Consider the following 26,075-nt stretch of genomic DNA (forward strand, 5'->3'; position numbering starts at 1 on the left):
CTCCACAAACAAACACCCCTTTTGGTCAAATAGCAAAGCACTCCTATCATATAGAGGATCTTTGACATAGCATTTTTGCAGTGTATCTTAAAAAAAAAAAGGCTGAGCACTCCTGTCATACAGAGCATCTATGACTGGCATTTTTGCAGAAGAGTCTTAAAAACAGTAGAGCGCTCCTGTCGCATAGGGGATCTTTGACTTGCTTTTTTTTTTTTTTTGCAGTAGGTCCTCAAAAGCAGTAGCGGTCTTCTGTTATATAGAGGATCTTTTGACTAGTGGTTTTACAGTAAATCTTCAAAAATAGCAGAACACTCCTGTCAGATAGAGGCTCTTTGACTAGCTTTTTGCAGAAGATTCTTTAAAACAGCTGAGCGCTCCTGTCATATAGAGGATCTTTGACTGGCATTTTTGGAGTAGTTTCTCAAAAATTAGAGAGCACTCTTGTGATATAGAGGATCTTTGACTTTCTTTTTTGCCATAGATGCTCAAAAACAGCAGAACACTCCTGTCCTATAGAGGATGTTTGACTGGCATTTTTGCAGTGGTTTCTCAAAAATTAGAGAGCACTCTTGTGATATAGAGGATCTTTGACTTGCTTTTTTGCCATATATGCTCAAAAACAGCAGAGGTCTCCTGTCATATAGAGGATCTTTGACTATTGTTTTGCAGCAAATCTTCAAAAACAGCAAAACAATTCTGTCATATAGAGGATCTTTGACTAAAATTTTGCCTAAGATTCTTAAAAACAGCAGAGCGCTCCTGTCGTACAGAAGTCCTTTGACTTGCTTTTTTGTTGTAGATGCTCAAAAACAGCAGAGGTCTCCTGTCATATAGACGATCTTTGACTAGTGTTTGCAGTAGACAAAAATAGCTAAAAAATAGCAAGTCACTATTGTCATTGTCATTGTCAGGATCTATGGTGATCATTTTTGCATCATATTGTCAAAAACAGCAGAGCACTCTTGTCATATAGAGGGTCTTTGACATGGCATTTTTACAGAAGAGTGTTAAAAACAGCAGAGCGCTCCTGTCGCATAGAGGATCTTTGACTTTGGCTCTACAACACCTGAACCATTTTGTATTTCACTATGTCTATGCATTGCATGCATTGTCAATGACTATGCATTCTTGACTTGTGTACATACTTGTGTATCTTGCTTGCTGCTGTAACAGATGAATTTCCCTGCTGTGGGATTAATAAAGTACTACTACTACTACTACTACTACTTATTTGTTGTAGTAGGTCCTCAAAAACAGTAGAGGTCTCCTGTCATATAGAAGATCTTTCACTAGTATTTTTGCAGTATATTGTTAAAAACAGCAGCACAATCCTGTCCTATTGAGGATCTTTGACTTGCTTTTTTGTAGAAGATCCTCAAAAACAGGAGAGGTCTCCTGTCATATTGAGGATCTTTTGTGTTTTTGCAGTAGATCTTCAAAAACAGCAGAACACACCTGTTGTACAGGGAATCTTTGCCTGGCATTTTTACAGTAGGTCCTCAAAAACAGCAGAGCACTTCTGTCATATTGAAGATCTTCAACCAGTGTTTTTGCAGTAGGTGCTCAAAAATAGCAGAGCTCTCCTGTCAAATAAAGGATCTTTGACTCACGTTTTTGCAGTATGTCCTCAAAAACAGCCGAGCCCTCCTGTCATTTCGAGGATCTCTGAGGAGAGTGTTTGCGGTAGGTCCTCAAAAACAGCAGAGCAAATCTGTCATATGGAGGATCTTAAACTGAGATCTTCAACTCAAAAACGACAGTTCGCTTCTGTCACATAGAGGATCTCTGAGTCCAGTTTTTACAGTTGATCCTCAAAAACAGCACAGCATTCCAATTTAGTTGACTACTCCTACACTATGTGCTTCTTTTTCCACTTCTTTGAGAGTTTAGAATGTGAAAATGTGAGTGAAACCATTTGTCTGTACATGTCATCAAATATGCATGATGTCCACAGTTTGACCCTGGAACAGATTTTTTACAATAGTTTCTGTATCCAAACCAATCGCGTTTGACTTTAGAGGTTCTACTGTGTTTGCAAACTTGATAAAAATCTCTTTTGAATATGAACAATTTTACCGGCAGCCATCTTTGTTTCTTTCCCTGCTCGTTTCCAGGCTGTCAGGTCAGCTTTTGAGCGCCAGGAAGTGTTGCTGCCTTCCAAAGTGAACATTCCGGAAGCGTCTCTGCCAGGAAGTAGAAAGGCAGCATCTAGAAACGTACAGCGGTGGACATTAGCGACTTCAATGAGGAAGAAAGCGGAAAAGGTCATTTTGCGACAATTTCGTCACCTGTTTCTCAACCACGACTTCCCTCCAGTTGGATTTAGCGTGCAAGCGGCGTCGGCGCTGTCAGAGGCAAACACGCTGGCCTGCTAGCACGCTTCCAGACAGATTAATCCATCCTTAATTTCTTCATCACCAAGCTCGGCTGTCAGCGGCGGGCCGAGCGCACGTCTTCGTGCGCCCGCCCTGACGTGAGGGGCGAGTCAAGCGTGAAACACAAAGGAGGAATCAAGAACAATTACTGAGGTGGGGGTAGTGGGGAGAAGGGGTGGACTTGTTTCATTATGAGGAACACGCCTGCCTCGGACCGGCGCACGCCTCCACGCCATCACGGACGCCATCACGGACGCGGTCGTGGACCCATCACGTTTACACACGTCCCTTCTTCGCAGCATGTCTGTAAAAGACATACCTTACTGGGGTGACGGGGTGACGGGCAAGCTGGAGCCTATCCCAGACGACTTTGAGGGGGGTGAGAGGCGAGGCACACCCTGCACTGGTCACCTGTCAATCACAGCACACGTTCAAGAAGCTTGTATTAGATTAAAACAAAAAAACAGTTTAGAAGTTGAAATAAAAGTGAAAAAAGTGAAAAGATCACATGAGACTTCAGAGCAAAAGGGTCAAGGAACATCTACTGATCTGACCTTTGACTCCAGCCACATGCAAGTATTCAAAAGCAATGGTGTTCCTGTTGTGACCCATGCTACAGTCATCTCTTACACTTTTACAAAAGATCCGCTGAAAACTGAAGCTGGGCAGGAAAATAATCATAAACAGAAGAAGAAAAGACCAAAAAAAAGCAGGCAAATTAGCCAGTGTGGTTGCCACGGCGACAGCAAAACAAACAACGTCCTTCCTTCCCAGCAAGTGAGTCATGACTGGAGGAAGACTGTTTTTGATGATTTGCGCCACAGCAGTGTGCAATTAATGATTAATAAATTAATTATTCAGCTGGGATTCAGGGAAACCAGTGCAGGTTTATTGGGTTCTTCTTTTTGGTGCACTTCCATCAGTGCACTTCAATAAGTACACTGTGTACACTGTACACTCAGTTCCTGAGTGTGTGAATGTTGACAGTGTAGTGCTGTCCCAAATCCATTGCTGTCATTACGCACTTACTGGAAATGGCCAAATATTTGCCCAAATACCCTCTTCTTCTCTCCTTTTTAATGGTGAATTGCAACCACTCGAGTTAGTCCCTCCCCTTCCGCTACATAGCCAAGATGGCGACTATTCAGGGTGGCAAGGTTGTATTTCAATTTGCACACTTGCCAGAAATGAGGATTACAATTTTTAGTTGCTTCTTCTTCTTGTCTCCTTTTTAATGGTGATTTGCAACCACTCGAGTTTGTCCTTCCCCTCCCGCTATGTAGCCAAGATGCTGACTATTCAGGGTGGGAAGTGTTCATCCTGGTACTGACCGTGGTACTGTCTCAGTGCAAAAAAATATAAAAATATGTTTCAAGAAAAAAAACAGCAAACATGGAAAAATCAACAGTAATTTTGGGTCAAAATATAACACGAAAAAATTTTAAGCCATAAGTATACAAGAATAATGGCATAAGGCATAATGAGGAAAAACAACATCATTTTAATAGCATAAAGTTGAAATATTAAAGAAAAAAAAAGTCGTCTTATTATGAAAAACAAAAAGAAAAAAATTACATTTTTGGAAAATTAGGCTGCGGAAAAAGTTCTAATGTTACCAGAAAAAAGTCACAATATTATGAGAATTAACTTGTAATATTATGAGGTAAAATAACATGAAGTTGAAATATTAAAGAAAAAAGATGCCATTTTTTAAAAAGTTGTCATGTTCTGAAAAACAAACATAACAACACCATTTTGGGAAAATCAGGTTGCAGAAAAATGTATAATGTCACAAGAATAAAGTTAAAATATTAGGAGAATAAACTCGTAATTACACAAAGCAAGGTGAAATAGAATGGCGTGAGGAAACGATGTGATAATGAGAAAAAGAGTTGCAATTTTTTCTCGAGAAAAGATATTATGACAAAAAATTAAAAAGAAAAATAATTGTAATATTATGAGAAACAAACACAAGTTTTTGGAAACGTAGGTTGGAGAAAAGTTACAATATTATGTGAATAAAGTCAAAATATTATGAAAACAAAGTCATAATATTACAAAAAGCCAATTTATTACAGTTAAAATATTTGGAAAAGAAAATAATAACAGCAAAAGTGGGGAAAAAAGAGCAAAGTTGATATTAATAACAGGCTTTTTCACCGATATGACTATGATTCAAACAAATAGAACTTCGTAGCATATCTTACAAAATATCAAAGGGGCAAAGTTGCACCCTTTCATTTTTCGCTACGTGGCCCTCGCATGGCGGTGGACTACGACATGGCGGCCACGTCCCACTGGCATTGTGTTTGAGCCTTGGCTGAGGTCTTTGCCGCACCGAGTGCTCGCGCTTCCTGTGCGAAAGCGAGCAATCTGCTGTCCTTTCCTCACACCAGCAAAACTTGATTCAGGTGCTTAGAAGCGCCTGAGGAAGTTGGAAGGACTTTGGGAAGCAGCAAATGTTCCACCGCATTTAGCCAAGCACACACACACACACTCCCCTCGGCCCCTCCTACTTGAGTGGCGTTTGGTGTTAAGCTAACACGACTTGAGGCCCAGGCAGTGCGGCTCAACGTCCAGCTAAATATTGCCGAGATTGGCCTGCGCTTGCTGGTACTGTAAGTGCGTCCATTAAAGCCGGGCCTGCAAGCACACATCATTACTGTCACAGTCCTTTAAGATGACATTAGGAGCCGTGGAGGAGGGATGGCGGTTGGTGTGGAGGGGAGGGCGCCCATTCACCATGCCTCCACCCATCCATCCATCCATCCAAAGCTCTTATGCTTGCGTACGGGAAAACGGACGCCGTGGCCGCGGACCCATGTCAGCCTATGTGGCGATACGAGTGATCGTATTAAAAGTTCACGCCGCGCGTCCCGAGACAGGAGAAACTGTGCTGCGCCCATCCCATGTGGGAACATGCCGACACGCTAAGGGTGGGGTGGGGGTGGCTCAAACAGTCGAATGCGACACACTCAAAGTTCAAACATTTCTATATGGAATTCATTTCGGATGTACATACTGTAAGTACCTTTCTAAGCTTATGAATAACTAGGGATGTCCGATCTTATCGGCCGATATTGGCATAAAAATGTAATATCGGTCAATATCGGTATCAGGTTTTTTCCTTATGATGAAAGCCGACACGGCCCAAGCATATACTTGCACCGATGCTTTGCTTAACTGCATTCGGGGTGGCAGGACGTGGTGGACAGGGTAGACACCGCATTGAGCTCTGAGCCCTACGTCAATGTCGCCGCCATATTGGGTGTGGCAAGAGTCGGAACGGAGGAGATGCCTCATTCGTGTGCTGCAAACCAAATCCCAGGCACTAACATTTTCACAGGTAAGACTTAACAATGGCCCACAGAACGCATGATTTGGCCATTTTAACATCATTTTGTGAGCATAATTTGCCGACATTGTGGAAAACACTGTATTCCCGTGCACAGTCTATTCCCTCACGTGTCTATGGCAGAAATAGCAGTGGGCAGACGCGGTGCTTTGCTGAAGCGAGATGTTGTTTACAGCCACGCCAAGCGTATTGCTGATGCTGTATCCATTAGTTTCACAACAGACACGTGTTCATTCCACAACAGGAGATATGTGATGTTACACATATCGGTATCACTTGATATTGGAATCAGCAATTGAGAGTTGGACAATATCGGCATATCGGATATCGGCAAAAGAGCCAATATCCAACATCCCTATTAATAAACATCTTAAGTGCTAACATATTAGTTCACGGGTGACCAGGAAGGGCCACTTTGATATTTTGTATCTTGTAAAGCAAGAGAGATATGCTAAGAAGATATTTCAAGAAAAAAACTGTATTAAAAAAGTGCATTATTAGCATGAACATTTTGCTCTTTTTTTATTTTCCAAAAATTTCAACTTTCTTCTTAAATAATTATTGTACATTTTCTTTTTGCAATATTGTGATTTTTTTTCCATAATATTAGAATTTTCCAAAAATGACAACTTTATTTTGTTTTGTTTGCCTCTCATAATATTTCAACTTTTAATAGAAAAAAGACCATAATTTTTTCCTTAATATTTCAACTCTATGCTAATAAAATAATGTTATTTTTCCACATAATATGATGAGTTTATTCTCGTAAAAAAATTGCGACTTTTTCCCGTTAGAACACAACTTTTTTCTCTTAATATTTTGACTTTATTCTCGTAAAATTACAGCTGTTTTTTTTCCATTTCTGCAATTGTTTTTTTTCCAAGTAGTTCAACTTTCTTCTTGTAAATTGTCTTTTCATAATCATGACATTATTCCCATAATATTCTGACTTTATTCCCATAATATTATACTGTGAGTTTTCCCCCCATCTCATTTTCCAAAAATGACAACTTCATTTTGTTTTGTTTGTTTCTCACAATATTCTTTTTTTCAAATTTTTTTAAGAAATAAAATAGTTTTCTTTAATATTTCAACTGTACGCTATTAAAAAGACATTTTTTTCCACATAAAATGAAGTTCATTGTTTAAAATTAAAACTTTTTTGTTAATATTTTGACTTTATTCTTGTAAAATTACAGCTATTTTTTTCAATTTCTGCTACTAGTCCCATAATATTTTAACTCGGTAAATTAAATTATAACTTCTCACATTATTACAACTTAAAAATAATAAGGTCTTTTTTGTTCTATTTTTGATTTTTTTTGCTACCAAAATGATGTAATTTTCCCTCATGATTTTACAATATTACTCTTGTAAAATTACAACTTTTTCTTGTTAGATGAATAGTTTCACTTTATTCTTGTAAAATGACTGCTGATTTGTCCATTTTTGCTGTTATATTTTGTTTTGTTGTTCAACTAAAAAAATTCAAAAACAGTCCGCACTTTGGACACCCCTGTATTAGTTAATATCGAGAACCACATATGATCTCCTCCTCCTGTGAAAAAGAGAGACGATGAAGGGCAGCTTCACATGCCTAAACAACCAAGGCTATTTTAATCAGGTGATAAGCATGCAGAGGACTTGTGTTAGGAATGGAATGTTTTCTTTTTTTTTTGCTTTGGACAATACACTTTTTGACCATTATTTTGAAAGAAATGTGATTTTACGTTGTAACATTATGGGGAAAAATAATGTCATTTTAGTAGTATAAAGTTGAAATATTAAAAAAAAAATACTTTTTTTAATATTAAAAGAAAAAACAAACAACATAAAAAGTTGTAGTTTTTGTAAATTTAGGTTGTGAAAAAAGTTATAATGTTACAAGAATAAAGTCAAAACATTATGGGAATAATGTCAGAATTATATGAAGAGAATTTACAAGCAGAAAGATTTAAATAGCTGGAAAATAAAAATAAAAAACAATGGCAAAAATGGAAAAAACAGCTGTAATTTTACAGCAATAAAGTCAAAATATTTAGAGAAAAAAACTGACAACCAGATAAAGTCGTATATAATAATGTATATATTATGAGGAAAAAATAAAATAATTATATTTTAGTAGCATAAAGCTGAAACAAAGAAAATAGACTTCAATTTCAAGTCATAATATTATGAGAAATAAAAGCAAGTTGTAGTTTTTGGAAAATTAGTTTCCAGGAAAAGTTGTAGTGTTACAAGAATAATGTCAAAATATTACAGGAATGAAGTCACAATTAGGAGAAGAAAATTTACAAGAAGCAAGTTTGAAATAGTAGCAAAAACAAAAAAAAAGAATAAAGTCAAAATATTAAGTGAAAAAGGTTGTAATCTAATGCGAAAATGTCGCAATTTACAATAATAATAATAATAATATTATGAGCAAAATTTTTTAGTCTTTTAGTCACAAAAAGTTGAAATATTTTAAAAAACACCATTTTTAACATCATAATATTATGAGAAACATATTAGGAATAAAGTCACAATTATGAGAAAAATAGATATAGTGTATATATATATATATATATATATATATACAGTCACACTAGAGGGAGTCTGCAAAAGTGGCCGCTATAGACAGGTGGCCTCTATAGACAGGTTGGCGTCCAGTTTGAATGTTGACCAGTAGAGGAAAAAAGGGAAAAAAATAATAATAATAATGTTTACCAGTAGAGGGCACTGCGGACTGCGGATAAAAGTTGTACAGCACTACTAGGCTTGTTATTATCATGGTTCATGGTTTTAATCCTGAACATGCATGAGTCAAACAGTAGCACATCACATAGTTCAATTCACAATTTTGCATGTCCAAAAAGGAGTAGGAAGAAGCAAAGCTTATTTAATCCTACCCCTCATCAGTTTCACATCAGTTGCAATACATTTATTCACCTCTTGTTCTTCCAAGTGTACTTTGTAGGTCTACATGACAATGTAGTGCAATCATAGCCAAGGTTTTTACTTCCTAAAAGGAAGCTAGAGGCTTAATAATAACTGATAACTGATAAAATACTTCAATTAAGTACAACCAAACTCAGTTTTGCTCCCGCTGCCGCATGCATGCTAGCATATGTTTTTTTTTTATTGTAGCGTCGCTGGGAGCACGTCCTGTTCCCAGCCTACTTTGCGGTAATGTTTTGGTGCAAATGCTCTTAAAGTTACATGTTTGACCAGGAAATAGCAAGCTCCAAAGAAGACGGCTTTTTTATGTGGAACATCTGACAGTTTGTGTGGATCTTGTGAATGATTGTGACTGAGCTAGGACTCAGTAATTAAAGTCTACACACGACGGCTTCATTGATTGAAAAACAAAACTTTTTCGTGCATGAAGCTTCTACTTGAGTTGGTAATTTGTCCGCTATATGCAGTCAGATATTGACCAAGGGAGACAAAATGGGTGGCCGCTGGCCACGTTGGACAGGTGACTGCTATACACAGGGTCTATAACATGTACATTTGCTGTGGGGGATTTTTCAGTGGCAGCTATAGGCAGGTGGCCGTTCTATAAAGGTGGCCGCTAAGACAGGTTTGACTGTATATACATACATACAATACATACATAATATACATATAGTGGTGTGAAAAAGTGTTTGCCCTCTTCCTGATTTCTGAGGTTCTTTGGACGTTGTTGTGGGGTCTTTTGTGACCTCTTAGATGACTCGTCGCTGTGCTCTTGGGGTCATTTTGGTTGGCCGGCCACTCCTGGGAAGGTTCACCACTGTTCCATGTTTTGGCCATTTGTGGATAACGGCTCTCACTGTGGTTTGCTGGAGTCCCAAAGCTTTAGAAATGACTTTACAACCTTTTCCACACCAATAGATCTCAATTAATCTCAGTTAAGTTATTTTTTGAGGGTGGTGGGGGCAATCACTTTTTCACACAGGGCCATGTAGATTTGGATTTTTTTCTCCTTTAATAATAAAAAGTTTCATTTAAAACCTGTATTTTGTGTTCAGTTGTGTTGTCATTGGCTAATATTTACGTTGATCATATTATGAGGAAAAAGAATGTCGTTTTAGTAGCGTAAAGTTGAAATGGTAAAGAAAAAATCTGTTATTGTTTAAAATAACATGTAATAATAATGTCATATTTTGAGAAACCAAACAAAATTTTTGGAAAATCAGATTGGGGTGGAAAAAAATGATAATATTATGGGAATAAAGTCATAATATTACAAAAACTAAATTGACGAAGATTATTTAAGAAAAAGTTGAAGGATTTGGAGGAAAAAGTGGGGTAAAAAGAGCAAAGAGCAGTACTAATTATATGCTTCTTCACCGACCGCACATGCCGAAGATGAGATGCATTGACATTCAGTATATAACTTCTTAGCATATTTACAAAATATCCAAGTGGCAAAGTTGCATCCTTTCATCTTTCACTATGTGGCCATCAGTGGCGTTTGAAGTAGCATGAAGTAGCTCCCCAACAAAAAACACAGTCCTGTTGGTGGCGCTCATGTCCGCCATGTTTAGAGGCCAGCACCAAGGCAGCTTAGCATGGTTGTTTTTGGTGTAAATGAGTAATGAGTAATCAATAACAAAAGAAAGGAGCCTCTTTTGCTTGGTGGAGGTAGTTTTCCTCTCAAGTCTTTTCTTTGAAAGCCGTCCAAGGCAAAGCGCGTACGTCCAAGTCTTGGCTTTTGGGATGAAAAGAACTTTCCTTGACAGTTTGGCTCGTCCATGTGGGCTCAATTCAAAAGCTGCCAAACAAATTTGACAAATCAAACAATAAAGATGTGTCCACCCCCCACCCCCTCCCTCTGACACACTTTCCTTGGAGGAGGGCGGCAGGCCAAGAATATGCGAGCAATTAAAAGTGGGAGCAGGTCCTCCAGCGCTCGCCTTGCTTGGCGCCCTTCCTGCTAACACGCCGCTCCTTCTTTTGCTCCAGAAAGCTCGGCGAGTCCGCCACGCCTCATTTAGCAGGACCGGCCCAAACTGGGGGGGGGGGGGGCGGGCGAGGCCTCGCCGCCAAAGACAAAGAGACGGGAGACTGAAAGCGGGACGACGCTTATGAGCTAAATCTGCTGTCAAATCTGCTCCCAGGACGGGGAATGAGGTCGCCCCAGTCCCGGTGCGTGACACCCAGAGAGAGTCCGAAGCCCCGGGCGTGAAGACGAGCGGGGGAAAGGGGGTGATGGGGTCACCCGGGACTGGGGTGGGGCTTGACAGCAATTATCATCAGGCATCGCTATCCATGTCCACCAGGGTCAGAAGTTAAAGGATCCCTGGTGACTGCCAGCATGTCCCAGGTCACTCAGACGCCCACCCACCCCCCCAGCCCTCTTAAACACAGCCGGCCCCCCTCCCCCAGCCCCACCCTCACTGGAAATCCCTCAGGATTGACTTGCTTTTTATTAAAATCTTTCCAATCCTGTCAGCCATATGCTCCACAAACACCAGGGAAAGTGTGCCAGGTCCACATCCTGGACCCCTCCTCCTCCCGAACCACGTCCAGACTCCGGACGTTAAAGTCGACTTACTTTTTTACTGGGTGATAAAATATTCATTCTAAATGTAAAAATGTCTCAGAATGGAAAATACAGTATACCCAATAAAAAAATATATCAAAGTAATAAAATCACTTTTTAATTGTGGTTTTATACTATATTTATGTATACTACAAATGCAAAAGGTATGACCTTTTGCATTTATAGTTTGTGTTCAAAATAAGTAATAATTACATCTTTTTAAAAATATCTAAACTACCACTTGCTATGGCTTATGTATATACTTTTATTTTTCAGGTATTTGTACACAAAAAAGAACCAAAACGCACGCAGTATGTAAATGAATGTAATGAGTTTCCACAAGGGATGAACATAACACAATAAAGACATTTTAAAAAGGATTATTACACATTCAATGTGGATCAAATCAGCCATCATCTTTAGAAGTAGCAAGATGTAAAAAATATTAATGGTAAATAAAAAAGAAAACACATAAAATCCGATCGGAAAAGTTGACTGCAATCATTAAATAATAAGAATAATTCAAATTACATTTAAAAAAGAGAAATAATAATTTGGCTCTTAAAAAGTTATATATTTGTATATTTTCTCAATAATAATAATAATAATATAATAGTTTTATTATTAGTAGTAGTTACTATTGTTATTACTATTATTATGATTATTATTGATTATTGATTATTATTGGATGATTATGATTATTATCCATTATTTTTTTTATACTGCTTGTCCTCACTAGGGTTAATGGGGTATGCTGGAGCCTATCCCAGCTGACTTCAGGTGAGGTGGGGTAGGCAGAAAATAATAATAACAATAATAATAATAATGATGATTATTATTGTTATTGTTGTTATTATTAAAAACAATATTATACAACAATTAACATGATGATTATTATTGTTATTATTATTATTATTATTATTATTATTATTATTATTATTATTATTATTATTATTATTATGTGTACCCTGCCTCTCGCCCAAAGTCAGCTGGGATAGGCTCCAGCATACTCCATCACCCTAGAAAGGACATCCATCCATCCATTTTCTATGCCGCTTCTCCTCATTAGGGTCACGGGAGCATGCTGGAGCCTATCCCAGCTGACTTTGGGCAACAGACCCTGGACTGGTCGCCAGCCAATCGCAGGGCCCTAGTGAGGACAAACTGTAGAAAAAATGGATGGATGGATGGATAGTAATTATTATAATTTAATAATAATAATAATAATAATAATAATAATAATAATAATTCCCATTTATTATAATAATTACATTATAATTTCATGATAATTTCATGTTCTAAAAAACAATTTACGTAAGATTATTACGCAAGATTTCAAACCATTTTTCTCTCGTCTTCCAAACAAAGTGAAGTGAAGGTGGGTGTGGCCTAATGTGGCGTGTGTGTGCGTGTGCTGTCAAAACAAAGCATTAAGCCTTCTAAAGGAGAATTCACCTGCTTAACATTCGTTAACTTCCCCCCCCCCACAGATATCATCTTTCTGTTGATGATGTTTTCATCTTTCACTTTTACCGTGCAAACTGTCAGCTCTGCGTGCTTTCTTTTTGTCTCTTTCAGATGAAACTTTGATGGTCTTGTGGAAGGCCGAGGCCTCCCCGCACAGGGAGCCTGGGAGAGGCCACACACACACGCAAATATGAACACACTGGCGCACACACACACCTTGAATGCCCTCCACTTAGCAGCTGTGTCCCACTGTTTGCTTTAAACACAAACACACACACACACACACACACACACACACACACACACAGTGTTAGCTGCTGGCGTACGCCCATGGGGAATGCATCTGTGTGTGTGTGTTGTGCTTTTTTGCCGCTGCTGGCTTTGATTTGTTGTTTTCCTGCGGTGGTCCCGTGCCAGGGCGGCTCGGGTCGAGGTGGTACCGGGAGCGGTGGTGTTGTTTTTTTCTTTTTTTTGTAGCTGACAGCCCCTCCTGAAGGCATTCTTCCCTCATCATGTGTCATCTGCGTCCCCGTACGCTTCCTCATCCACATCAAAACAACACGGCGCCGGCCTTCCCGACGACACTCAAACGCAGCTTTGGCGTTAAAAAAGCAGCTCGGGGCAGCCGTGAGTGCAGAAAAAGGTGACAATGAGAGTGTTTCGTGTTTGCTAATTTACTTGTCCTCCAACTTAACATGCTAATAAGGAAAAATGTAGTATTTGCTTTAACCCAGGGGTGTCCAAAGGTTTTTTCCTGCAGCGAGGGCCACATGATGAAAAATGAAAGGATGCAACTTTGACACTTTGATATTTTGTAAAGCAACACACGTAGATATGCTAACAAATTATATACAGTATATTTCAAGAAAAAAACAGCGTACAATTGGTATGAAGTTCCTTCTTTGCTATTTTTCCTTCCTTTTTTGCTGTTTTTTTTTCAAACATTTCAATTTTGTTCTTAAATAATCTTTGGAAATTTTCTTTATGTAATATTATTACTTTATTCCCATAATATTAGAGCTTCTCCCAAACTCATTTTCCAAAAATTACAACTTTATTTGTTGATTTGTTTCTTACAATGTTATGATTTTTTTTTAAAAAGTTAATATTTCAACTCTATGCTACTAAAAATGATTGTTTTTTAAAATAATATTACAAGTTAATTTTTGTAAAATTGTGACTTTTTTCTAATTTGAACACAACTTTTTTCTCACAATATTTTGACTTTATTCTCATATAATTACAGCTGTTTCTTTGGGGGGGGGTGGGGGTATATTGTTTTTAAATGTTTTTCCAACTATTTAAACTCTCGTCTTTTTAAATTTCTTTTGAAATTTTGACATTACTCCCATAATATTTTGACTTTATTCTTGTAAAATGACTGCTGATTTTTCCACTTTTGCTTTTGTTGTTTTCTTTTTAAATTGATTTTTCATTTAGTTGTTAATTTAATTATTTTTTTATTCCTATTCTGCTATTGTTATTTTTTTTAAGTTTCCAAATATTTTAATGTGACACATTTTCTTTTTGTAATATTGTTACTTTATTCCCGTTCATCGAGTCTTCAACTGTCACCTCCAGCAGAGCTTTGTCTGCATCCCGGGGCAGGACGAGCATATCGAGCCACCTCAGCTGGCTCCTCTCAATGTGAAGGAGCAGCGGCTCTACTCTGAGCTCCTCCCGGATGACGGAGCTCCTCACCCTATCACTTAGGGTGAGTCTCACTACCCTACGAAGAAAACTCATTTCAGCCGCTTGTATCCGCCATCTTGTTCTTTCAGTCATGACCCAAAGCTCATGACCATAGGTGAGGGTGGGAACATACTGTAGATCGAACGGTAAATTGAGAGCTTCGCCTTCCGGCTCAGCTCTCTCTTCACCACGACGGTCGGCTACAGTGACCGCATAACTGCAGACGCTGAGCCGATCCGCCTATCAACCTCATGCTCCAAGTTAGTTTTGTTCTGTCATAATATTACTACTTTTTAAAAAATAACATATCTTTTCTTTAATATTTCAGCTCTATGCTACTAAAATGACTATTAAAATGTTAAAACATAACATAACTAATATTAATTGAGATCTATCAGTGTGGAAAAGGTTAGAAAACCATTTCTAAAGCTTTGGGACTCCAGCAAACCACAGTAAGAGCCATTACCCACAAATGGCCAAAACATGAAACAGTGGTGAACCTTCCCAGGAGTGGCCGGCCAACCAAAACGACCCCATGAGTGCAGTGACGAGTCATCCAAGAGGTCACAAAAGACCCCACAACAACATCCAAAGAAGTGCAGGCCTCACTTGCCTCAGTTAAGGTCAGTGTTCATGACTCCACCATAAGAAAGACACTGGGCAAAAACAACCTGCATGGCAGAGTTCCAAGACCAAAACCACTGCTGAACAAAAAGAACATTAAGGCTCGTCTCAATTTTGCCAGAAAACATCTTGATGATCCCCAAGACCTTTGGGAAAATACTCTGTGGTCTGATGAGACAAAAGTTGAACTTTTTGGAAGGTGTGTGTCCCATTACATCTGGCGTAAAAGTAACACCGCATTTCAGAAAAAGAACATCATACCAACAGTAAAATATGGTGGTGGTAGTGTGATGGTCTGGGGTTGTTTTGCTGCTTCAGGACCTGGAAGACTTGCTGTGATAAATGGAAGCATGAATTCTGCTGAAGGAGAACATCCGGCCATCTGTTGGTGACCTCAAGCTGAAACCAACTTGGGTTCTGCAGCAGGACAATGATCCAAAACACACCAGCAAGTCCACCTCTGAATGGCTGAAGACTTTGGAGTGGTCTAGTCCAAGTCCTGACCTGAATCCTATTGAGATGCTGTGGCATGACCTTAAAAAGGAAAAGCCTCCAATGTGGCTGAATGACAACAATTCTGCAGAATTCCTCCCCAGCGCTGTAAGAGACTCATTGCAAGTTATCACAAACGCTTGATTGCAGTTGTTGCTGCTAAGGGGGGGCAACCACTTATTAGCTTTAGGGGGCAATCACATTTTCACACAGGGACATGTAGCTTTGGATTGTTTTCCTCCCTTAAAAAAATACAATTTGGTGTTCAGTCGTGTTGTCATTGACTGATATTTAAATTAGTTTGATGATCTGAAACATTTAAGTGTGACAAACATGCAAAAAAATAAGAAACCAGCAAGGTGGCAAACATGTTTTCACACCTGTGTAGGTGCTCCTGACTGTTACATTTCTGGGTATTATGGTTAGTGTTGACATTTACAATGTATGCTATTCATATTGGCTTTTTATTTATTTGATTTGACAGGTATTTTTGTTATTATTGTCATTTTAATTTGATGACATTATATTTGTAAGTTTGGGTTTCGGTGGAGGAACCACGAGCCCAGAGAAGAAACTTTTAAAGCGCCTTCTGAACGAATCGGCCCAGTTGAGCGAGACGAGCAGAGCGCAGCCAATGGGGGGGCGACGTGACGGCCCACGAGGACGTCGGGCGGTCCTGACAGAGGCAGACGTGTCGCTCTTCCCCAAAGTGTGTTTTTGTGTGTCGCCTAGTGTTTGCGAGGACGCCCCCCGGGGGCCAGAACGGGCCGGAACATTAAGTCTTGCCACGGCGGCTCAGTGCACATTGAGCCTTGAGAGGCTCTGGCAGCTGGCCCGGCCCGCCATCATGGATGGCAGGGGAAAGGGGGGGAAGAAAAGACCACTTTTCTTCGGACATTTGGTGTTGATTTGGTTCTGCTTTTACGTTTATAACAATTCAATTCAAACCTATGTGTCGCTTCACACACACACACACACACACACCAAATGTGAAAACCAAATGTTGCGTACATGGCGGCCAGCAAATGCGGTGATGAAAAAAAACACACACACACAAGCGAGATCCTTCCGTCAAAGCTATGAGCGTCCACCGGTTGGGTACCAGTAGAGGACAAAGTCCAGAGCGGCGGTTCTGGAGCGTCAACACGTGTGACAGCAGCGTTGGCGCTTCAACAGCCGCAACGCTTTTTGCAGTGCTGAGGTTGTCCGCCGACTACGAGTGAGAAAACGCACCCTGTTGCACCCCCAACTTGGAAGAGTGCAACATGCGCGCCTTGGACTGGTTCCGGTTTACACCGACGAAACGGGGGCAACAGAACCGAAGTTCTTTATGGGCTCGCCAGAGTTTTACCATTATATTACTCTTATATTGTTACGTTACGTTACCTTACGTAACGTTACGTTACGTTACGTTACGTTACGTTACGTTACGTTGCGTTGCGTTGCGTTGCGTTACGTTACGTTACGTTACATTATGTGACGCTACGCTACACTACGCTACGCTACGCTTACGTTACGTTACGTTACATTACGTTATGTTAGATTATGTTAGATTACATCACATTATATTATATATGATTTTTTCTTTTTATGATATTTTGACTTTATTCCCATAATATACAAACTTTTCCCCAACCAAATTTTTCAAAAATGACAACTTTATTTTGTTTTGTTTGTTTCTCACAATACGACGTTATTTAAAACATTAAAAAACATATTTTTTCTTGAACATTTCAAATATGTGCCACCATTGACATTATTTTTCCTCATAATGTTACAAGTTTATTCTCCTAAAATTGCCCTTTTTTCTCCTTAAATTACGACTTTTCTCTCTTAATATTTTGACTTTATTCTCGTAAAATTGCCCCGTTTTTTTCTGGTTAGATTACAGCTTTTCTCTTTTAATATTACAGCTTAATAACTTATTTTTTCATGTCATTTCATTTATTTGTTCTTGTAAAATGACAACTTTTTTTCACCATTTTTTTCTGTTGTTTTTTAAAAACATTTTCCAACAGTTTCACATTTTTTCATTTAAACTTTCCTTTTGTAATTATGCCTTTATTCCTGTAATATTTAGATTTTATTTTTGTAAAATTTTTACTTTTTTCCTCATAATATTACAACTTAATAACAGCTTTTTTTGTTAATATATTTCAACTTTATGCTACTAAAATGACATCATTCTCATAAAATTATAAATTTTTTTTAAATAATACTTTGATTTTATTCTTGCAAAATTACAGCTTTTTCCCCCCATTTTTGTTGTTATTTTTATTTAAAAAATTTTCAATGATTTCAAATTTCCTCAAGTAAATTTTCTTTTTGGAATTATGACTTTATTCCCGTAATATTTACATTTTATTTTCGTAAAATTGTAACCTTTTTTTCTGACAATATTACAACTTAATGACTTCTTTTTTGGTGAATATTTGAACTTTATGCTCCTAAAATGACGTTATTTTTCCTCATAATATCACAACATTATTCATTATAAAATTCCAACCTTTTCTTAATATCTTGACTTTATTTTTGTAAAAATAAAACAGTTTTTTCCATTTCTGCTATTTTTTTTACTTTTAAAAATTTTCCCACTATTTCAACATTGTTCTTGTAAATTTTCTTTTCGTATTTACATTCTTTTTGTATTTACATTCTTTTCGTATTTGTTCCCATTTAGAAACAGTTTCTCACACAGGAAATCAGCGAAATGCAAATAATCTGTTCCAGGGTGAAAATGTGGCAATCATAAAGGCAATATTTCAAGTCACAATTCATAGTTTTTTTGTTGTTTGTTTAGAAAGAAAACAACACAAATTGTCTTGGTGTGTGTTTCCTTTGACTTACAGTACAAATGTCTCTGCTGTCTTATGGGGTAAGTCAGGGGTATCCAAAGTGCGGCATAGGGGCCATTTGCAGCCTAAGGCTGTTTTTGTTCATTGGCCCTTGGCACATTTTAAAAATATCATTTAACAAGAAAACTGGAAAAATAAAGACCAACAAACAAAACAAAATAAGTTAGAATATTAGAGGAATAAGTTAGAATATTAGAGTTAGAATATTATAGGAATAAAGTCATAATATCATAAAAGGAAACAATAACATAACATAACATAACATAACATAAAACATAACATAACAAAACATAACATAACATAACATAACATAACATAACAGAACAGAACAAAACATAACATAACATAAAACATAACATAACAAAACATAACATAACATAACATAACATAACATAACATAACATAACAAAACATAACATAACATAACATAACATAACATAACATAACATAACATAACATAAAACATAACATAACAAAACATAACATAACATAACAGAACAGAACAAAACATAACATAACATAAAACATAACATAACAAAACATAACAAAACATAACATAACATAACATAACATAACATAACATAACAAAACATAACATAACATAACATAACATAACATAACATAACATAACATAAATCATAACATAACATAACATAACATAACATAACATAACATAACATAAATCATAACATAACATAACATAACATAACATAAAACATAACAAAACATAACATAAAATAACATAACATAAAACATAAAACATAACATAACATAACATAACATAACATAACATAAAACATAACATAACATAACATAACATAAAACATAACAAAACATAACATAAAACATAACATAACAAAACATAACAAAACATAACATAACATAACATAACATAACATAAAACATAACATAAAACATAACATAAAACATAACATAACATAACATAACAATATAAAAGTAATATAATGGCAAAACATTTTAACATAACATTTTTAAAAGAATAAAGCCAAAATATTATGAGGGAAAAAAAAGTTATCATTTTGGAAGAATAAAATCAAAATTTTATGGGAATAAAGTCATAATTTAAAAAAGAAAATTTTATGTACATTTTCTTTTAGAAATTTGAAATCGTTGGAAAATTTAAAAAAAACTATAATTTTACAAGAATAAAGTTCAAATATTACGACAATAATGTCCAATTCTAACAAGTTGCATCCTTTCATTTTTCACAATGTGGCCCTTGCTGGAGGATAAAGTTTGGACACCCCTGACCTCAACCATGTGACCTATACCCCCACTCTCTCTCTCTCTCCTCTCTCTCTCTCTCTCTCTCTCTCTCTCTCTCTCTCTCTCTCTCTCTCTTCTTCTGTGGTGCTAGGACTCCTCGCCAGCCATCAGCGCTAAACCGCAGCAGCACCCCCCACACACACCCCTCACGCCTCCCTCTGTTCGGGCCTGGCTGTGTTTTTGGCAGTCGCTGCTGACCATCATGGACGTCATTGCCAATTTTTGTGAAAACTGGCACATATGGCAGCTGAAGTGCCATATGCCATACTGAATATTTTTTGGCCACTTTCCCCATTTGTATAATCGCCGGATAGCGCGAGAAAAGTGGCTCATTATTAATTCATCCTTCCTCTTATTCTTCTTCTTTTTTTTTTTGCACAGCCCCCCTGTCTTTTCTTTCCCTGCTTCCCCTCGGCAGTATTTTTATTATTGTTAGCGCCCGTGTGTGTGTGTGTGTGTGTGTGTGTGTGTGTGTGTGTACAAGTTAATTTCATGTGAGGGATTAAAGCATTTACTTGCTTGCGAGCGGAATGCAGGATTAGCGCCAGTCTTGATGCATTAATCTTGTTTGTATTGGGAACAAACGGACGAATTAGCTTTTAAATGCTTTACATTACCACTAAATTGGTTGACGGATATGAAAAAAAAAGTGTGTGCGTGGAGAGAAATGTGTGTTTTTTTTTTCCTTACTCTGTGATCAGATGATGATGGTTCCTGCAGGATGTTGACTGAGAAAGTCACAGTTCCATCTTTGGTCTTCAGTTACTGCACTTTCATCCAATCTCGCTATTTTTTTTCAAGTACTTTTAATTGCTAGCAGGTGCTTTGTAAAATAAAAAATAAAAATAAATGAAAAAAACGTTTTTATATTATTTTTATTTTTATATTCTGTTTTATTTGTTAGTATATTATATTACAATATTTTTCATTTGTACAATTTTTTTTCGATTTTTCTATTAATTGATGTATTTTTTAAAGCGCTAGTGGCATAGACAAACCTGAACCATGTCGTAGTCACTATGTCACTATGTATTCTTTACTTGCGTATCTTGCTTGCTGCTGTAACAAGTGAATTTCCCTGCTGTGGGATAAATAAAGTACATACAATACAATACAATACAATACAATACAATACAATACAATACAATACAATAGACAGCTAACCAGCTGAAACCGAACCAACAGCGCCTCTGCTGGTTGCAGCCGGGCGGTGCAGTTAACATTAATATGCCCACGGTCGAGCACCTTGTTGCCAAAATGTATTTTTGCCTCCAAACAACACAAAAAAGAACACCGTATGAATGCCATCCCAGTTGTGTGAGTGCGTATATTGCAGTAGTATGTATGAGTGTATAAATATGCGGAATTTTTATCACATTTTTACTGTTTTTTTTGTACACATAAAAGCATTTTAGCTGGTACTTGACAGGGTGTAGATAATATATGGCAAATTCATAGATTTTTGGGCTTTTTTTTCTCCCCAGAAATGGGCCATTTTTTCCCGCGGAAAACACATCTCAATAATATATGCAGTACTTTGCCACATTTTTAATGGGTTTTTTTGTACACATAATAGTGTTTTACTTCACTGGTACCTGACAGGGTGAAGATAACATACGGCAAATTTATAGATTTTTGGGCTTTTTTTTCCCTCCAGGAAAAGGCCGTTTTTTTCCACGCGGAAAACACATCTCATTCACCATAATTGGGTAACAACAATATACGCAGTACTTTACCACATTTTTACTGTTTTTTGTACACAAAAGCGTTTTACCTCACTGGTACCTGACAGGGTGAACATAACATACGACAAATTCATAGATTTTTAGTTTTTATTTTTCAGTAATATGCCATTTTTTCCTCTTGGAAAACACACCTCATTCACCATAATTGAGTACTAATAGTACAGTGTATGCTGTGCTTTACCACCTTTTTACTGTTTTTTTGTCCACATAAAAGCATTTGACCTCACTGGTACCTGACAGGGTCAAGATAAAATATGACACATTCATTGATTTTGGGCCATTTTGGGCCGTTCTTTCCCGTTTTTTTGTACACATAAAAGCATTTTAGCTGGTACTTGAGAGGGTGAAGTTAATATACGGAAAATTCATTGATTTTGGATTTACCCCCCCCACAAATGGCCCATTTTGTCCCCCCGGAAACATTTCAATAATACACTCCTGATCAAAATCTTAAGACCAGTTGAAAAATTGCTAGAATTTGCATTTTACACATTTGGATCTTTGATCTGAAGTTTTAAGTAGAGCTACAACATGCAAAAGCAAGAAGGGGGGTGAGACAAAAAGCACAACTTGTAATTTAAACAACAACAACAAAAAAACTGAAACAGGCTGTTTATCAGCTGAGACCACAGGCTACAAAAGCCAAAATCTGCTCAAGATGTTCATTTTGTGTCATCATTCCCCCTGTCATGCCCTCCTGGTGGTGAAGCTAAGAAGCTTTCTCTTTTTCAACGTGGTGGGATTGTGGAGCTGCATAAGCAAGGCCTCTCGCACCGTGCCATGGCTGCTGAGGTTGGCAGCAGGTAATCAGTCATTCTACATTTTTGGAAAGATCCTGAGCATTATGGAACAACAAAGTCAAGTGGTAGACCCCCAAAAAAATCACACCTGCGCTGAGCCGGAGGATCTGATTGGCTGCCCATCAAGACACAGGGCGGTCTTCTACCCTCATGAAGGTCCTTACTGGTGCCGACTGCAGCGCAATAACCATCAGACACCATCTGTGGGAAAAGGCTTTAAAAAACAAAAAAGGAATTCAACGCCACAAAAGTGCCCGTTTAGACTTTGCCAGGGAGCATCAAACATGGGACATTGAAAGGTGGAAAAATGTTTTATTCTGATGAGAACAAATGTAACCTTGACGGTCCAGATGGCTTCCAACGTTACTGGCATGACAAGGAGATCCCACCTGAGATGTTTTCTACCCGGCACAGTGGAGGGGGGTCCATCATGGTCTGGGGTGCTTTTTCATTCAGTGGAACACTGGAGCTTCAGGTGGTGCAGGGTCGTCAAACGGATGCAGATGTTGCAGCGGGCATCCCTCATGACTGAGGGTCCTCGTCTGTGTGGTACCAGCTGGGTTCTTCAACAGGACAACGCTGCAGTTCACAATGCTGGCTTGACCAAGGACTTCTTCAGGGAGAATAACATCACTCTTTTGGACCATCCTGCATGTTCTCCTCATTTAAATCCCATAGAGAACATTTGGGGATGGATGGCAAGGGAAGTTTACAAAAATGGCCATCAGTTCCAGACAGTTGATGCCCTTGGTGAAGCCATCTTCACCACTTGGAGCAATGTTCCCACTAGCCTCCTGGAAACACTCGCATCAAGCATGCCCAAAGCCATCTATGAAGTGATGAACAAGAACGGTGGAGCTCCTCATTACTGAGTCCTACTGAGAACACTTTTTGTTCTGGTTTCGAGAGTTTTTTGTTATTTTTTGAGCGATGGTCTTAAACTTTTGATCAGCTGATAAACAACCTATTCCAGTTTTAATTGTTGTTTTCAATAAATGACTTTTTCAAAATGCTTTTTGTCTCACTCCCCCTTCTTGTTTTGCATATTGTAGCTCTACTTAAAACCTCATTAAGATCCAAATGTGTAAAATGCTAATTCCAGCAATTTTTCAACTGGTCTTAAGATTTTGATCAGGAGTGTATATGCAGTACTTTACCACATTTTACCATTTTTTGTACATATAGAAGCATTTTAGCTAGTACTTCACAGCTAATATACTGCAAATTCATAGATTTTTGGGCTTTTTTTTCTCCACAAAAATAGGAAATGTTTTTCTTGCAGAAAACACATGTAATTTACCATAATGGGTAATAATAATACATGCAGTACTTTACCACGTTTGTACTGTTTTTTTGTACACATAAAAGCATTTTACCTTATCGGTAAGATAATATACCACAAATTTGTGGATTTTTGGTCTTTTTTTTCCCTCCAAAAATAGGCAGGGGTAAAAAAGGGGTAATAATTTGGAAATACGTGGTCATACAAGTAAAATGCACAGCATACATGTACCACTGTTTAAAAAAAAAAGCCCACCATTTTTACATCTGAATGCTTTTTCGGCAAGTGTTGAGATTTTGGACTTGCGATACATTTTATACTTTAGATGCCTTTTAGCATTGAGCTTGTTAGCGTCCGTCACGAGTGAGCAACGGCAATTGAAGAGAGAAGGGGCTCGGGTTCTGGAGCAGAATCTAATAATCTAAAAACTGTCATTAGAGGGGCAGGAGTGATCCGTGTGTCAAAAATACGACATTTTCATGGGGCGTATTAATTACTTAAGCAAGGTAACGCTTGGAAAAATTTTAATATTGCTGTTTTTTTTTTTGTAAAGCACTATTTTTGGTTAGATTTTTTTCAAACCCAAAAGTCAAAATATTAAGTTAACAAAAAAAAGTCTGAATTTTACGAGAATAACGTAATCGTATGAGAAAAAATAACGTCATTTTAGTGGCTTAAAGTTGAAATATAAAGAACGTTTTTTTAAGTTGTAATATTATGAGAAAAACGTTATAATTTTATGAGAATAATGTCAAAATATTAAGAAAAATGTTTTGTAAATTTACAAAAATAACGTGATAGAAAGAGAAAAAATAACGTAATTTTAATAACATAACATTGAAATATTAATGGAAAAAGAAGTTATTAAATTGCAATATTACAAAAAATTTAATTTTACCAAAATAAAGTCAAAATATTAAGAGAAAAATGTAATTTTACGAGAACAACGGTGTAACATGATGAGAAAAAAAACAACGTCATTTTATTAGCATAAAGTTGTAATATTATGAGAAGAAAAGAATGCTGTAATTTTACAAGAATAAAGTCAAAATGTTATGGGAATAAAGTCATAATTACGAAAAGCAAATTCACAAGAAGAATGTTGAAATAATGAGAGAAAACACAATAGCCACAATGTGGAAAAAAGTAGTAATTTTACAAAAATAAAGTCAAAATATTAGGAGAACAAATGTTGTAATTTTCCAAGACTAACGTTGTAATATTGTGAGTAAAAATAACATCATTTTAGTAGCATGAAATTGTCATATTAACGATAAAAACAAGTTATTAAGCTGTAATATTATGAGAAAAAAGTAATAATTTTACAAGAATAAAGTCAAAATAGAGCAAAAGTGTTGTTATTTTACGAGAATAAAGGTGTAATATTTTGAGGAAAAATAACCTAATGTAGCTGAATTTTTAAAATCTTTTTTGCATTAAATCAGGGGTGTAGTGCAGCCCGGGGACCATTTGTGGCACACAACTCAATTTTTATTGGCCCTCAGCGTATTCTGAAGGTAAAATGAAAACATTAGGAGAAAAAGTGGAGATGTTACGTATCACACTAAGAGAAATGCAGACTGGTTGTGTTCTTATTAGGCGCAATGGCTTTGCAATAATGACTTACATTCTTTTAGTTTAATGCGCAAAAGGTTTTATGATTTATGATTCTCCTTTTGGGCTGTGGAGATGAATGTGTAAGCATAATAAATATAACAAATAATGATAAATAATGATGTTTGGTGTTTTTTTTTATTATTATTAAATGCCATTTCTACTTCTTTTAGTGGAAGAAGATGTCCTTGTGCATAAGCAAACATTTTAATGAAAAGTACATGAGCTCATTTTTCATGCATTCTCTTTGTTGTGGGAGAAAAGCCACTGATTTATTTTGGCCTATTTGAAAAAAGATGAGGCTCTGATGGTCTTATTTGTTGATGCAGAGCTGACATTTATCCGCCCGCTGATAGATTTATTATTTAGGACAAGGACAAACACCTAAAAAGACGAGACATCTTCAAATTGTATCATTAGTCGCCTCAAGTGGAGCTAAAAAGTGTGTGATTACACTTTAATGCCGTCATCAATTTGTCATCATCATAGACCTCTTTAAAAAAAAATAAAAGTAGTTATGAATCAATGAATCAATGAAGCAATGAATCATGCTCTCACTCACTTTGCAGCAAAATGCCTGGAGCATTAGACACTGGCGCCCCCTAAGCGCTTCTCGGGGTAGTGCAGGGTGGAGCCTCCGGCCGTGGAGTCGCCGGGATGCTGAGCCGACTGAGGCCGCCCGAGGAGCCTCCTGAGCCGGCTGCTGCTGGAGGACGTGGCCGGTGTTTGGAGCAGGAACCTGGCGGAAGAGAAGGTTGTTTAAGTCGAAGGTCCACTTGGATCCATAGCAATTATGATCTTTATGATGTATGAAAAGAAATAAATGAAACATTTATGTGGAATTAAGATGAGAAAGTGTGTTAGTGACACTTTAAGCTTTTGATGAGAATTCCAGCAGTAATGAGAATGATGAGGCTGAGGGGGATGGAGGGGTGGTGGGTCCGGGGGGGGGGGGCTTCCATTGGGCCAGGGAAGAGT

At 37.4% G+C, this 26,075-nt stretch overlaps 1 long non-coding RNA gene across 1 annotated transcript; it reads right to left on the reverse strand.

Annotated features, from left to right (window-relative positions):
• Positions 1-1,472: 1,472 nt before the first annotated feature.
• LOC129179315 (uncharacterized) lies at positions 1,473-25,963 on the reverse strand. The gene is made up of 4 exons (XR_008569940.1): positions 25,660-25,963; positions 2,289-2,786; positions 2,077-2,208; positions 1,473-1,690 (listed from the first exon to the last, which is right to left on the reverse strand). It is a non-coding gene; the product is annotated as an uncharacterized LOC129179315 (long non-coding RNA).
• Positions 25,964-26,075: the final 112 nt, after the last annotated feature.

Source organism: Dunckerocampus dactyliophorus, chromosome 4 (genome assembly GCF_027744805.1).
Source record: "Dunckerocampus dactyliophorus isolate RoL2022-P2 chromosome 4, RoL_Ddac_1.1, whole genome shotgun sequence".
In the NCBI taxonomy this organism is placed as follows: domain Eukaryota; kingdom Metazoa; phylum Chordata; class Actinopteri; order Syngnathiformes; family Syngnathidae; genus Dunckerocampus; species Dunckerocampus dactyliophorus.